We start from the raw sequence: 13353 nt of genomic DNA on the forward strand, positions 1-13353 counted from the left end.
GACATATATATTTAAATTAATTTGTTATGGCTTGAAGATTTACCGAGAATTCGCTAATAACACTTCAATAATTATGACATTATTTCAAAAGATTTGTCAAAAGATTAACCAATGATCTGCTGTTCACCACAACAGCTCACGCCTCCCTTCGTAGAAAAGCAAATATTGGATCACCGACTGGGAAGGATCAGAGAAACAGGCGGTCACTGGGGAGTTAAACTAAGTTTGCGTGCAAAATCTCTCATATCTATAATTGCAGTATCAACAAGAAGTATCTTTACAAAAGATACTCGGCCATAGAAAACCAGAGAGTTGACCGAATGGTTTGAATATTCGACATGACATTGAGATTGCTTTTAGTTTAATCGTTGTTGAAAGGAATATTACAACCATGCGAAATATTACAGAAAATTGCAATGTTTGATTTAACATGTGTTGTTTTTATATACCTATATGTTTTCACCCCAAGAAGGGTAACGAACACCATGTGCTGTAGGGCGTCAATATATATGACAAACAGGGACTGCGTTTTTGAGAACATTTGTTATAATGACTGCGTTTTTGAGAACATTTGTTATAATGATCAGCCTTGACCGCAGTCAGCCAGTTGGTTCATATTTTATTTATTTTTTGCGTTATTCTTTATTGATTTCACGCTTATGCGTGCTCTGATGAGGCTTATGTATCTTAATATAGTAATTATTGATATATAATGGAACAACTGTGAGGTTATGGCCATGCTTACTAGTTGAAGCCCCCAATAGATGCGAGTGCCAGTGAATTCTTGTTTCACTGACCGTTCCAAGGCGGTAATCCATTATTTAACGGTAAAACAATATTAATCAAGTTATGGTTTGTTTGTGGTGTTTGCATTAGTGAATGTGGTTTAAGGTTTTTGGTGTTTGTATTTGTGTATGTAATGTTAATATGTATGTGTTTATATGTCATTGTAGTTTGGGCCATTGCCTTGTGTTCTATAAAGGGTATATTTTTTAGTTTTCTACTACAGGGCTTGTCAATGTATATTTTATTGTATAATTGCTACTAAACGCTCTTATGAAACATTACAATATCAGCTTTAATATTATATGACTGTTAAACTAATATTTAACAAACTACAAGTACATAATGAAACATGAAATAACTCTTGATACTTCTTTCATTTCATTAGTATGAATTTCCTTTTTTATATTTATGGTCAGCAAGTGGTCAGCAACATCACTCTATTTCTATATCGTCAACTAATTGGTGAGCACTTATGCACGACCTGAAATGACGATTTTGTTGGTTGGCATCAACGCATGGAAGGAAAACAAAGAAAGCCATCAAGAACAATAAAAACCAAAAAAATGTGTATACTATTTATAGCATTTTACTTGTTGTGTTTACCCTAAACAGATGATTTGTCTTTCCTTTCTGGAATAATCGTTCGCGTAAAATAAGCGTTAACAATCAGACATCTAAAGAGCTCGTTTCCGATACTCCTTTTCTTCCATTTGACTTATTTTACATTGACAAAGCGGAAGTATAGTTTAAATTTACAATGAATAATTGAGATCATAATTTTATTGTGTTCATTTCAGTGAATTTAACTGAAGGTCAGATTTGTGACAGTTTAACGCTCGAAAAATATCAACTTATGGACGAAACAATCCTCTCGGCTCATCACCATCTTTATAATAAATTGTGTTGAACTTGCACACGCCGTAGGTTTTCACGTGATGTTATTCCCGCGATATAACTGTTAGGCCAGGGTTATTCCTGCGATATATCTGTTGGGGCTGACACTGTATCGTGCAGGGTTATTCCCGCAATATAACTGTTGGGGCCGATATTGTATCGTTCAGGGTAATTACCGCGATATAACTGTTGGGGCAGACACTGTATCGTGCAGGGTAATTCCCGCGATATAACTGTTGGGGCCGACACTGTATCGTGCAGGGTAATTACCGCGATATAACTGTTGGAGCCGACACTGTATCGTGCAGGGTAATTACCGCGATATAACTGTTGGAGCCGACACTGTATCATGCAGGGTAATTACCGCGATATAATTGTTGCGGCCGACACTGTATCGTGCAGGGTAATTCCCGCCATATAACTGCTGCGGTCCACCATGTATCGTGCAGAGTAATTCCCGCGATATTACTGTTGCGGCCCAACATGTATCGTGCAGGAGAATTTCCGCGAAATAACTGTTGCGGACTATCATGTTTCATGAAAGGTTATTCCTACGATAAAACTATTGCGGCCCACCATGTATCGTGCAGGATTATTCCCACAATATAACTGTAACGGCCACCCCCGTATCGTGCAAGGTTATTCCCACGGCATAACTGTTGCGGCCCACCCTGTATCTTTTTAAAGAATATCCACAATATAAGTATAGTGGCCCGCTCCATATCGTGCACGGTAATTCCCAATATATAGCTGTTTCGGCCCTCTCCTTAAAGTGCAGTGTAATTCCCAATATATAACTGTTGCGGCCCACTCCATACCGTACAGGGTAATACCACCAATTTTACTGTTGCGGCCCACTTCATATCGTGCAGGGTTATTCCCACGATATAATTGTTGAGTCCAACTACATATCGTGCAGGGTTATTCCCACGATTTAACTGTTGCGGCCAACTCCATATTGTGCAGCGTTATTACCACGATATCACTGTTTCGGCCCACTTCATATCGTGTAGGGTTATTCCCACGATATCACAGTTGCCGCCCACTCCATATCGTGCAGGGTTATTTCCACGATATAACTGTTTGCGGTCCACTACATATCGTGCAGGGTTATTTCCACGATATCACTGTTGCGGCCTACTCCATATCGTGCAGGGTTATTCCCATGATTTAACTGTTGCGGCCCACTCCATATCGTGCAGGGTTATTCCCACGATATCACAGTTGCAGCCAACTCCATATCGTGCAGGGTTATTCCTACGATATCACAGTTGCGGCCAACTCCATATCGTGCAGGGTTATTCCCACGATATCACAGTTGCGGCCCACTCCATATCGTGCAGGGTTATTCCCACGATATCACAGTTGCAGCCAACTCCATATCGTGCAGGGTTATTCCCACGATATCACAGTTGCGGCCAACTCCACAGGTTTATTCCCACGATATAACTGTTGCCGCCAACTTCATATCGTGCAGGGTAATTCCCACGATATAAATGTTGCGGCAAACTTCATATCTTGCAGGGTTATTCCCACGATATAACTGTTGCGGCCAACTTCATATCTTGCAGCGTTATGACCACGATATCACTGTTTCGGCCCACTTCATATCGTGTAGGGTTATTCCCACGATATCACAGTTGCGGCCCACTCCATATCGTGCAGGGTTATTTCCACGATATAACTGTTTGCGGTCCACTACATATCGTGCAGGGTTATTTCCACGATATCACTGTTGCGGCCTACTCCATATCGTGCAGGGTTATTCCCACGATATCACAGTTGCGGCCAACTCCATATCGTGCAGGGTTATTCCTACGATATCACAGTTGCGGCCAACTCCATATCGTGCAGGGTTATTCCCACGATATCACAGTTGCGGCCCACTCCATATCGTGCAGGGTTATTCCCACGATATCACAGTTGCGGCCAACTCCATATCGTGCAGGGTTATTCCCACGATATCACAGTTGCGGCCAACTCCATATCGTGCAGGGTTATTCCTACGATATAACTGTTGTGGCCAACTTCATATCGTGCAGATTTATTCCCACGATATAACTGTTGCCGCCAACTTCATATCGTGCAGGGTAATTCCCACGATATAAATGTTGCGGCAAACTTCATATCTTGCAGGGTTATTCCCACGATATAACTGTTGCGGCCAACTTCATATCTTGCAGGGTTATTCCCACGATATAACTGTTGCGGCCAACTTCATATCGTGCAGGGTTATTCCCACGATATAACTGTTGCGGCCAACTCCATATCGTGCAGGGTTATTCCCACGATATAACTGTTGCCGCCAACTTCATATCGTGCAGGGTTATTCCCACGATATAACTGTTGCGGCCAACTACATATCGTGCAGGGTTATTCCCACGATATAACTGTTGCGGCCAACTCCATATCGTGCAGGGTTATTCCCACGATTTAACTGTTGCGGCCAACTCCATATCGTGCAGGGTTATTCCCACGATATAAATGTTGCGGCCAACTCCATATCGTGCAAGGTTATTCCCCCCGATATAACTGTTGCCGACAACTCCATATCGTGCAGGGTTATTCCCCCCGATATAACTGTTGCGGCCCACTCCATATCGTGCAGGGTTATTCCCACGATATAACTGTTGCGGCCCACTCCATATCGTGCAGGGTTATTCCCACGATATAACTGTTGCGGCCAACTCCATATCGTGCAGGGTTATTCCCAAGATATAACTGTTGCGGCCAACTTCTTATCGTGCAGGGTTATTCCCACGATATAACTGTTGCGGCCAACTCCATATCGTGCAGGGTTATTCCCACGATATAACTGTTGCGGCCAACTCCATATCGTGCAGTGTTATTCCCACGATATAACTGTTGCGGCCAACTCCATATCGTGCAGGGTTATTCCCACGATATAACTGTTGCGGCCAACTCCATATCGTGCAGGGTTATTCCCACGATATAACTGTTGCGGCCCACTCCATATCGTGCAGGGTTATTCCCACGATATAACTGTTGCGGCCCACTCCATATCGTGCAGGGTTATTCCCACGATATAACTGTTGCGGCCAACTTCATATCGTGCAGGGTTGTTCCCACGATATAACTGTTGCGGCCAACTTCTTATCGTGCAGGGTTATTCCCACGATATAACTGTTGCGGCCCACTCCATATCGTGCAGGGTTATTCCCACGATATAACTGTTGCGGCCCACTCCATATCGTGCAGTGTTATTCCCACGATATAACTGTTGCGGCCCACTCCATATCGTGCAGGGTTATTCCCACGATATAACTGTTGCGGCCCACTCCATATCGTGCAGTGTTATTCCCACGATATAACTGTTGCGGCCCACTCCATATCGTGCAGGGTTATTCCCACGATATAACTGTTGCGGCCCACTCCATATCGTGCAGGGTTATTCCAACGATATAACTGTTGCGGCCCACTCCATATCGTGCAGGGTTATTCCCACGATATAACTGTTGCGGCCCACTCCATATCGTGCAGGGTTATTCCCACGATATAACTGTTGCGGCCCACTCCATATCGTGCAGGGTTATTCCCACGATATAACTGTTGCGGCCAACTTCATATCGTGCAGGGTTGTTCCCACGATATAACTGTTGCCGCCAACTACATATCGTGCAGGGTTATTCCCACGATATAACTGTTGCCGCCAACTACATATCGTGCAGGGTTATTCCCACGATATAACTGTTGCCGCCAACTACATATCGTGCAGGGTTATTCCCACGATATAACTGTTGCGGCCAACTCCATATCGTGCAGGGTTATTCCCACGATATAACTGTTGCGGCCCACTCCATATCGTGCAGGGTTATTCCCACGATATAACTGTTGCGGCCCACTCCATATCGTGCAGGGTTATTCCCACGATTTAACTGTTGCGGCCAATTCATATCGTGCAGGGTTATTGCCACGATATAACTGTTGCCGCCCACTCCATATCGTGCAGGGTTATTGCCACGATATAACTGTTGCCGCCAACTCCATATCGTGCAGGGTTATTCCCACGATATCACTGTTGCGGCCCACTCCATATCGTGCAGGGTTATTCCCACGATATAACTGTTGCGGCCCACTCCATATCGTGCAGGATTATTCCCACGATATAACTGTTGCGGCCCACTCCATATCGTGCAGGGTTATTCCCACGATATAACTGTTGCCGACAACTCCATATCGTGCAGGGTTATTCCCACGATATAACTGTTGCGGCCAACTCCATATCGTGCAGGATTATTCCCACGATATAACTGTTGCGGCCCACTCCATATCGTGCAGGGTTATTCCCACGATATAACTTTTGCCGCCAACTACATATCGTGCAGGGTTATTCCCACGATATAACTGTTGCCGCCAACTGCATATCGTGCAGGGTTATTCCCACGATATAACTGTTGCCGCCAACTACATATCGTGCAGGGTTATTCCCACGATATAACTGTTGCGGCCAACTTCATATCGTGCAGGGTTATTCCCACGATATAACTGTTGCGGCCCACTCCATATCGTGCAGGGTTATTCCGACGATATAACTGTTGCGGCCCACTCCATATCGTGCAGGGTTATTCCCACGATATAACTGTTGCGGCCAACTCCATATCGTGCAGGGTTATTCCCACGATATAACTGTTGCGGCTAACTCCATATCGTGCAGGGTTATTCCCACGATATAACTGTTGCGGCCAATTTCATATCGCGCAGGGTTATTCCCACGATATAACTGTTGCGGCCAACTTCATATCGCGCAGGGTTATTCCCACGATTTAACTGTTGCCGCCAATTCATATCGTGCAGGGTTATTGCCACGATATAACTGTTGCGGCCCACTCCATATCGTGCAGGGTTATTCCCACGATATAACTGTTGCCGCCAACTACATATCGTGCAGGGTTATTCCCACGATATAACTGTTTCGGCCCACTTCATATCTTGCAGGGTTATTCCCACGATATAACTGTTGCGGCCAACTTCATATCGTGCAGGGTTATTGCCACGATATAACTGTTGCCGCCAACTACATATCGTGAAGGGTTATTGCCACGATATAACTGTTGCGGCCAACTCCATATCGCGCAGGGTTATTCCCACGATATAACTGTTGCGGCCCACTCCATATCGTGCAGGGTTATTTCCACGATATAACTGTTGCCGCCAACTACATATCATGCAGGGTTATTCCCACGATATAACTGTTGCCGCCAACTACATATCGTGCAGGGTTATTGCCACGATATAACTGTTGTGGCCCATTCCATATCGTGCAGGGTTATTTCCACGATATAACTGTTGCGGCCAACTCCATATCGCGCAGGGTTATTCCCACGATATAACTGTTGCGGCCAACTCCATATCGCGCAGGGTTATTCCCACGATATAACTGTTGCGGCCCACTCCATATCGTGCAGGGTTATTTCCACGATATAACTGTTGCCGCCAACTACATATCGTGCAGGGTTATTCCCACGATATAACTGTTGCCGCCAACTACATATCGTGCAGGGTTATTGCCACGATATAACTGTTGCGGCCCACTCCATATCGTGCAGGGTTATTCCCACGATATAACTGTTGCGGCCAACTACATTTCGTGCAGGGTTATTTCCACAATATAACTGTTGCCGCCAACTACATATCGTGCAGGGTTATTCCCACGATATAACTGTTGCGGCCAACTACATATCGTGCAGGGTTATTCCCACGATATAACTGTTGCGGCCAACTACATTTCGTGCAGGGTAATTCCCACGATATAACTGTTGCCGCCAACTTCATATCGTGCAGGGTTATTCCCACGATTTAACTGTTGCGGCCAACTACATTTCGTGCAGGGTTATTCCCACGATATAACTGTTGCGGCCAACTTCATATCGTGCAGGGTTATTCCCACGATATAACTCTTGCGGCCAACTCCATATCGTGCAGGATTATTCCCACGATATAACTGTTGCCGCCAACTTCATATCGTGCAGGGTTATTGCCACGATATAACTGTTGCCGCCAACTTCATATCGTGCAGGGTTATTCCCACGATATAACTGTTGCCGCCAACTACATATCGTGCAGGGTTATTCCCACGATTTAACTGTTGCGGCCAACTACATTTCGTGCAGGGTTATTTCCACGATATCACTGTTGCGGCCTACTTCATATCGTGCAGGGTTATTCCCACGATATAACTGTTGCGGCCCACTCCATATCGTGCAGGGTTATTTCCACGATATAACTGTTGCCGCCAACTACATATCGTGCAGGGTTATTCCCACGATATAACTGTTGCCGCCAACTACATATCGTGCAGGGTTATTGCCACGATATAACTGTTGTGGCCCATTCCATATCGTGCAGGGTTATTTCCACGATATAACTGTTGCGGCCAACTCCATATCGCGCAGGGTTATTCCCACGATATAACTGTTGCGGCCAACTCCATATCGCGCAGGGTTATTCCCACGATAAAACTGTTGCGGCCCACTCCATATCGTGCAGGGTTATTTCCACGATATAACTGTTGCCGCCAACTACATATCGTGCAGGGTTATTCCCACGATATAACTGTTGCCGCCAACTACATATCGTGCAGGGTTATTGCCACGATATAACTGTTGCGGCCCATTCCATATCGTGCAGGGTTATTTCCACGATATAACTGTTGCCGCCCACTCCATATCGTGCAGGGTTATTCCCACGATATAACTGTTGCGGCCCACTCCATATCGTGCAGGGTTATTTCATCGATGTAACTGTTGCGGCCCACTCCATATCGTGCAGGGTTATTCCCACGATATAGCTGTTGCGGCCAACTTCATATCGTGCAGGGTTATTGCCACGATATAACTGTTGCCGCCAACTACATATCGTGCAGGGTTATTCCCACGATATAACTGTTGCGGCCAACTTCATATCGTGCAGGGTTATTGCCACGATATAACTGTTGCCGCCAACTACATATCGTGCAGGGTTATTCCCACGATATAACTGTTGCGGCCAACTACATTTCGTGCAGGGTTATTCATACGATATAACTGTTGCCGCCAACTACATTTCGTGCAGGGTTATTCCCACGATATAACTGTTGCGGCCAACTACATTTCGTGCAGGGTTATTCCCACGATATAACTGTTGCCGCCAACTACATATCGTGCAGGGTTATTCCCACGATATAACTGTTGCGGCCCACTCCATATCGTGCAGGGTTATTCCCACGATTTAACTGTTGCGGCCAACTACATTTCGTGCAGGGTTATTCCCACGATATAACTGTTGCGGCCAACTTCATATCGTGCAGGGTTATTCCCACGATATAACTGTTGCGGCCAACTACATTTCGTGCAGGGTTATTTCCACGATATAACTGTTGCCGCCAACTACATATCGTGCAGGGTTATTCCCACGATATAACTGTTGCGGCCAACTACATATCGTGCAGGGTTATTCCCACGATATAACTGTTGCGGCCAACTACATTTCGTGCAGGGTAATTCCCACGATATAACTGTTGCCGCCAACTTCATATCGTGCAGGGTTATTCCCACGATTTAACTGTTGCGGCCAACTACATTTCGTGCAGGGTTATTCCCACGATATAACTGTTGCGGCCAACTTCATATCGTGCAGGGTTATTCCCACGATATAACTGTTGCGGCCAACTCCATATCGTGCAGGATTATTCCCACGATATAACTGTTGCCGCCAACTTCATATCGTGCAGGGTTATTGCCACGATATAACTGTTGCCGCCAACTTCATATCGTGCAGGGTTATTCCCACGATATAACTGTTGCCGCCAACTACATATCGTGCAGGGTTATTCCCACGATTTAACTGTTGCGGCCAACTACATTTCGTGCAGGGTTATTTCCACGATATCACTGTTGCGGCCTACTTCATATCGTGCAGGGTTATTCCCACGATATAACTGTTGCGGCCCACTCCATATCGTGCAGCGTTATTCCCACGATATAACTGTTGCGGCCTACTTCATATCGTGCAGGGTTATACCCACGATATCACTGTTGCGGCCTACTCCATATCGTGCAGGGTTATTCCCACGATATAACTGTTGCGGCCAACTTCATATCTTGCAGGGTTATTCCACCGATATAACTGTTGCCGCCAACTACATATCGTGCAGGGTTATTCCCACGATATAACTGTTGCGGCCCACTCCATATCGTGCAGGGTTATTCCCACGATATAACTGTTGCGGCCAACTTCATATCTTGCAGGGTTATTCCCACGATATAACTGTTGCCGCCAACTACATATCGTGCAGGGTTATTCACACGATATAACTGTTGCAGCCAACTCCATATCGTGCAGGGTTATTCCCACGATATAACTGTTGCGGCCAACTCCATATCGTGCAGGGTTATTCCAACGATATAACTGTTGCCGCAAACTACATATCGTGCAGGGTTATTCCCACGATAAAACTGTTGCGGCCCACTCCATATCGTGCAGGGTTATTCCAACGATATAACTGTTGCCGCCAACTACATATCGTGCAGGGTTATTCCCACGATATAACTGTTGCCGCCAACTTCATATCGTGCAGGGATATTCCCACGATATAACTGTTGCGGCCAACTTCATATCGTGCAGGGTTATTCCCACGATATAACTGTTGCAGCCAACTCCATATCGTGCAGGGTTATTCCCACGATATAACTGTTGCCGCCCACTCCATATCGTGCAGGGTTATTCCCACGATATAACTGTTGCCGCCAACTACATATCGTGCAGGGTTATTCCCACGATATAACTGTTGCCGCCAACTTCATATCGTGCAGGGTAATTCCCACGATATAAATGTTGCGGCAAACTTCATATCTTGCAGGGTTATTCCCACGATTTAACTCTTGCGGCCAACTTCATATCGTGCAGCGTTATTACCACGATATCACTGTTGCGGCCAACTTCATATCTTGCAGGGTTATTCCCACGATATAACTGTTGCCGCCAACTTCATATCGTGCAGGGTAATTCCCACGATATAAATGTTGCGGCAAACTTCATATCGTGCAGGGTTATTCCCATGATTTAACTGTTGCGGCCCACTCCATATCGTGTAGGGTTATACCCACTATATAACTGTTGCGGCCCACTCCATATCGTGCAGAGTTATACCCACGATATAACTGTTGCCGCCAACTACATATCGTGCAGGGTTATTCCCATGATTTAACTGTTGCGGCCCACTCCATATCGTGCAGGGTTATTCCCACGATTTAACTGTTGCGGCCAACTCCATATCGTGCAGGGTTATTCCCATGATTTAACTGTTGCGGCCAACTTCATATCGTGCAGGGTTATTCCCATGATATAACAGTTGCGGCCCACTCCATATCGTGCAGGGTTATACCCACTATATAACTGTTGCGGCCAACTCCATATCGTGCAGGGTTATTCCCACGATATAACTGTTGCGGCCAACTTCATATCGTGCAGGGTTATTCCCACGATTTAACTGTTGCGGCCAACTCCATATCGTGCAGGGTTATTCCCATGATTTAACTGTTGCGGCCAACTTCATATCGTGCAGGGTTATTCCCACGATATAACAGTTGCGGCCCACTCCATATCGTGCAGGGTTATACCCACTATATAACTGTTGCGGCCAACTCCATATCGTGCAGGGTTATTCCCACGATATAACTGTTGCGGCCAACTCCATATCGTGCAGGGTTATTCCCACGATATAACTGTTGCCGCCCACTCCATATCGTGCAGGGTTATTCCCACGATATAACTGTTGCCGCCAACTACATATCGTGCAGGGTTATTCCCACGATATAACTGTTGCCGCCAACTTCATATCGTGCAGGGTAATTTCCACGATATAAATGTTGCGGCAAACTTCATATCTTGCAGGGTTATTCCCACGATTTAACTGTTGCGGCCAACTACATATCGTGCAGGGTTATTCCCACGATTTAACTGTTGCGGCCAACTACATTTCGTGCAGGGTTATTTCCACGATATCACTGTTGCGGCCTACTTCATATCGTGCAGGGTTATTCCCACGATATAACTGTTGCGGCCCACTCCATATCGTGCAGCGTTATTCCCACGATATAACTGTTGCGGCCTACTTCATATCGTGCAGGGTTATACCCACGATATCACTGTTGCGGCCTACTCCATATCGTGCAGGGTTATTCCCACGATATAACTGTTGCGGCCAACTTCATATCTTGCAGGGTTATTCCACCGATATAACTGTTGCCGCCAACTACATATCGTGCAGGGTTATTCCCACGATATAACTGTTGCGGCCCACTCCATATCGTGCAGGGTTATTCCCACGATATAACTGTTGCGGCCAACTTCATATCTTGCAGGGTTATTCCCACGATATAACTGTTGCCGCCAACTACATATCGTGCAGGGTTATTCACACGATATAACTGTTGCAGCCAACTCCATATCGTGCAGGGTTATTCCCACGATATAACTGTTGCGGCCAACTCCATATCGTGCAGGGTTATTCCAACGATATAACTGTTGCCGCAAACTACATATCGTGCAGGGTTATTCCCACGATAAAACTGTTGCGGCCCACTCCATATCGTGCAGGGTTATTCCAACGATATAACTGTTGCCGCCAACTACATATCGTGCAGGGTTATTCCCACGATATAACTGTTGCCGCCAACTTCATATCGTGCAGGGATATTCCCACGATATAACTGTTGCGGCCAACTTCATATCGTGCAGGGTTATTCCCACGATATAACTGTTGCGGCCAACTCCATATCGTGCAGGGTTATTCCCACGATATAACTGTTGCCGCCCACTCCATATCGTGCAGGGTTATTCCCACGATATAACTGTTGCCACCAACTACATATCGTGCAGGGTTATTCCCACGATATAACTGTTGCCGCCAACTTCATATCGTGCAGGGTAATTCCCACGATATAAATGTTGCGGCAAACTTCATATCTTGCAGGGTTATTCCCACGATTTAACTCTTGCGGCCAACTTCATATCGTGCAGCGTTATTACCACGATATCACTGTTGCGGCCAACTTCATATCTTGCAGGGTTATTCCCACGATATAACTGTTGCCGCCAACTTCATATCGTGCAGGGTAATTCCCACGATATAAATGTTGCGGCAAACTTCATATCGTGCAGGGTTATTCCCATGATTTAACTGTTGCGGCCCACTCCATATCGTGTAGGGTTATACCCACTATATAACTGTTGCGGCCCACTCCATATCGTGCAGAGTTATACCCACGATATAACTGTTGCCGCCAACTACATATCGTGCAGGGTTATTCCCATGATTTAACTGTTGCGGCCCACTCCATATCGTGCAGGGTTATTCCCACGATTTAACTGTTGCGGCCAACTCCATATCGTGCAGGGTTATTCCCATGATATAACTGTTGCGGCCAACTTCATATCGTGCAGGGTTATTCCCATGATATAACAGTTGCGGCCCACTCCATATCGTGCAGGGTTATACCCACTATATAACTGTTGCGGCCAACTCCATATCGTGCAGGGTTATTCCCACGATATAACTGTTGCGGCCAACTTCATATCGTGCAGGGTTATTCCCACGATTTAACTGTTGCGGCCAACTCCATATCGTGCAGGGTTATTCCCATGATTTAACTGTTGCGGCCAACTTCATATCGT

Source organism: Mya arenaria, chromosome 12 (assembly GCF_026914265.1).
Source record: "Mya arenaria isolate MELC-2E11 chromosome 12, ASM2691426v1".
Lineage (NCBI taxonomy): Eukaryota > Metazoa > Mollusca > Bivalvia > Myida > Myidae > Mya > Mya arenaria.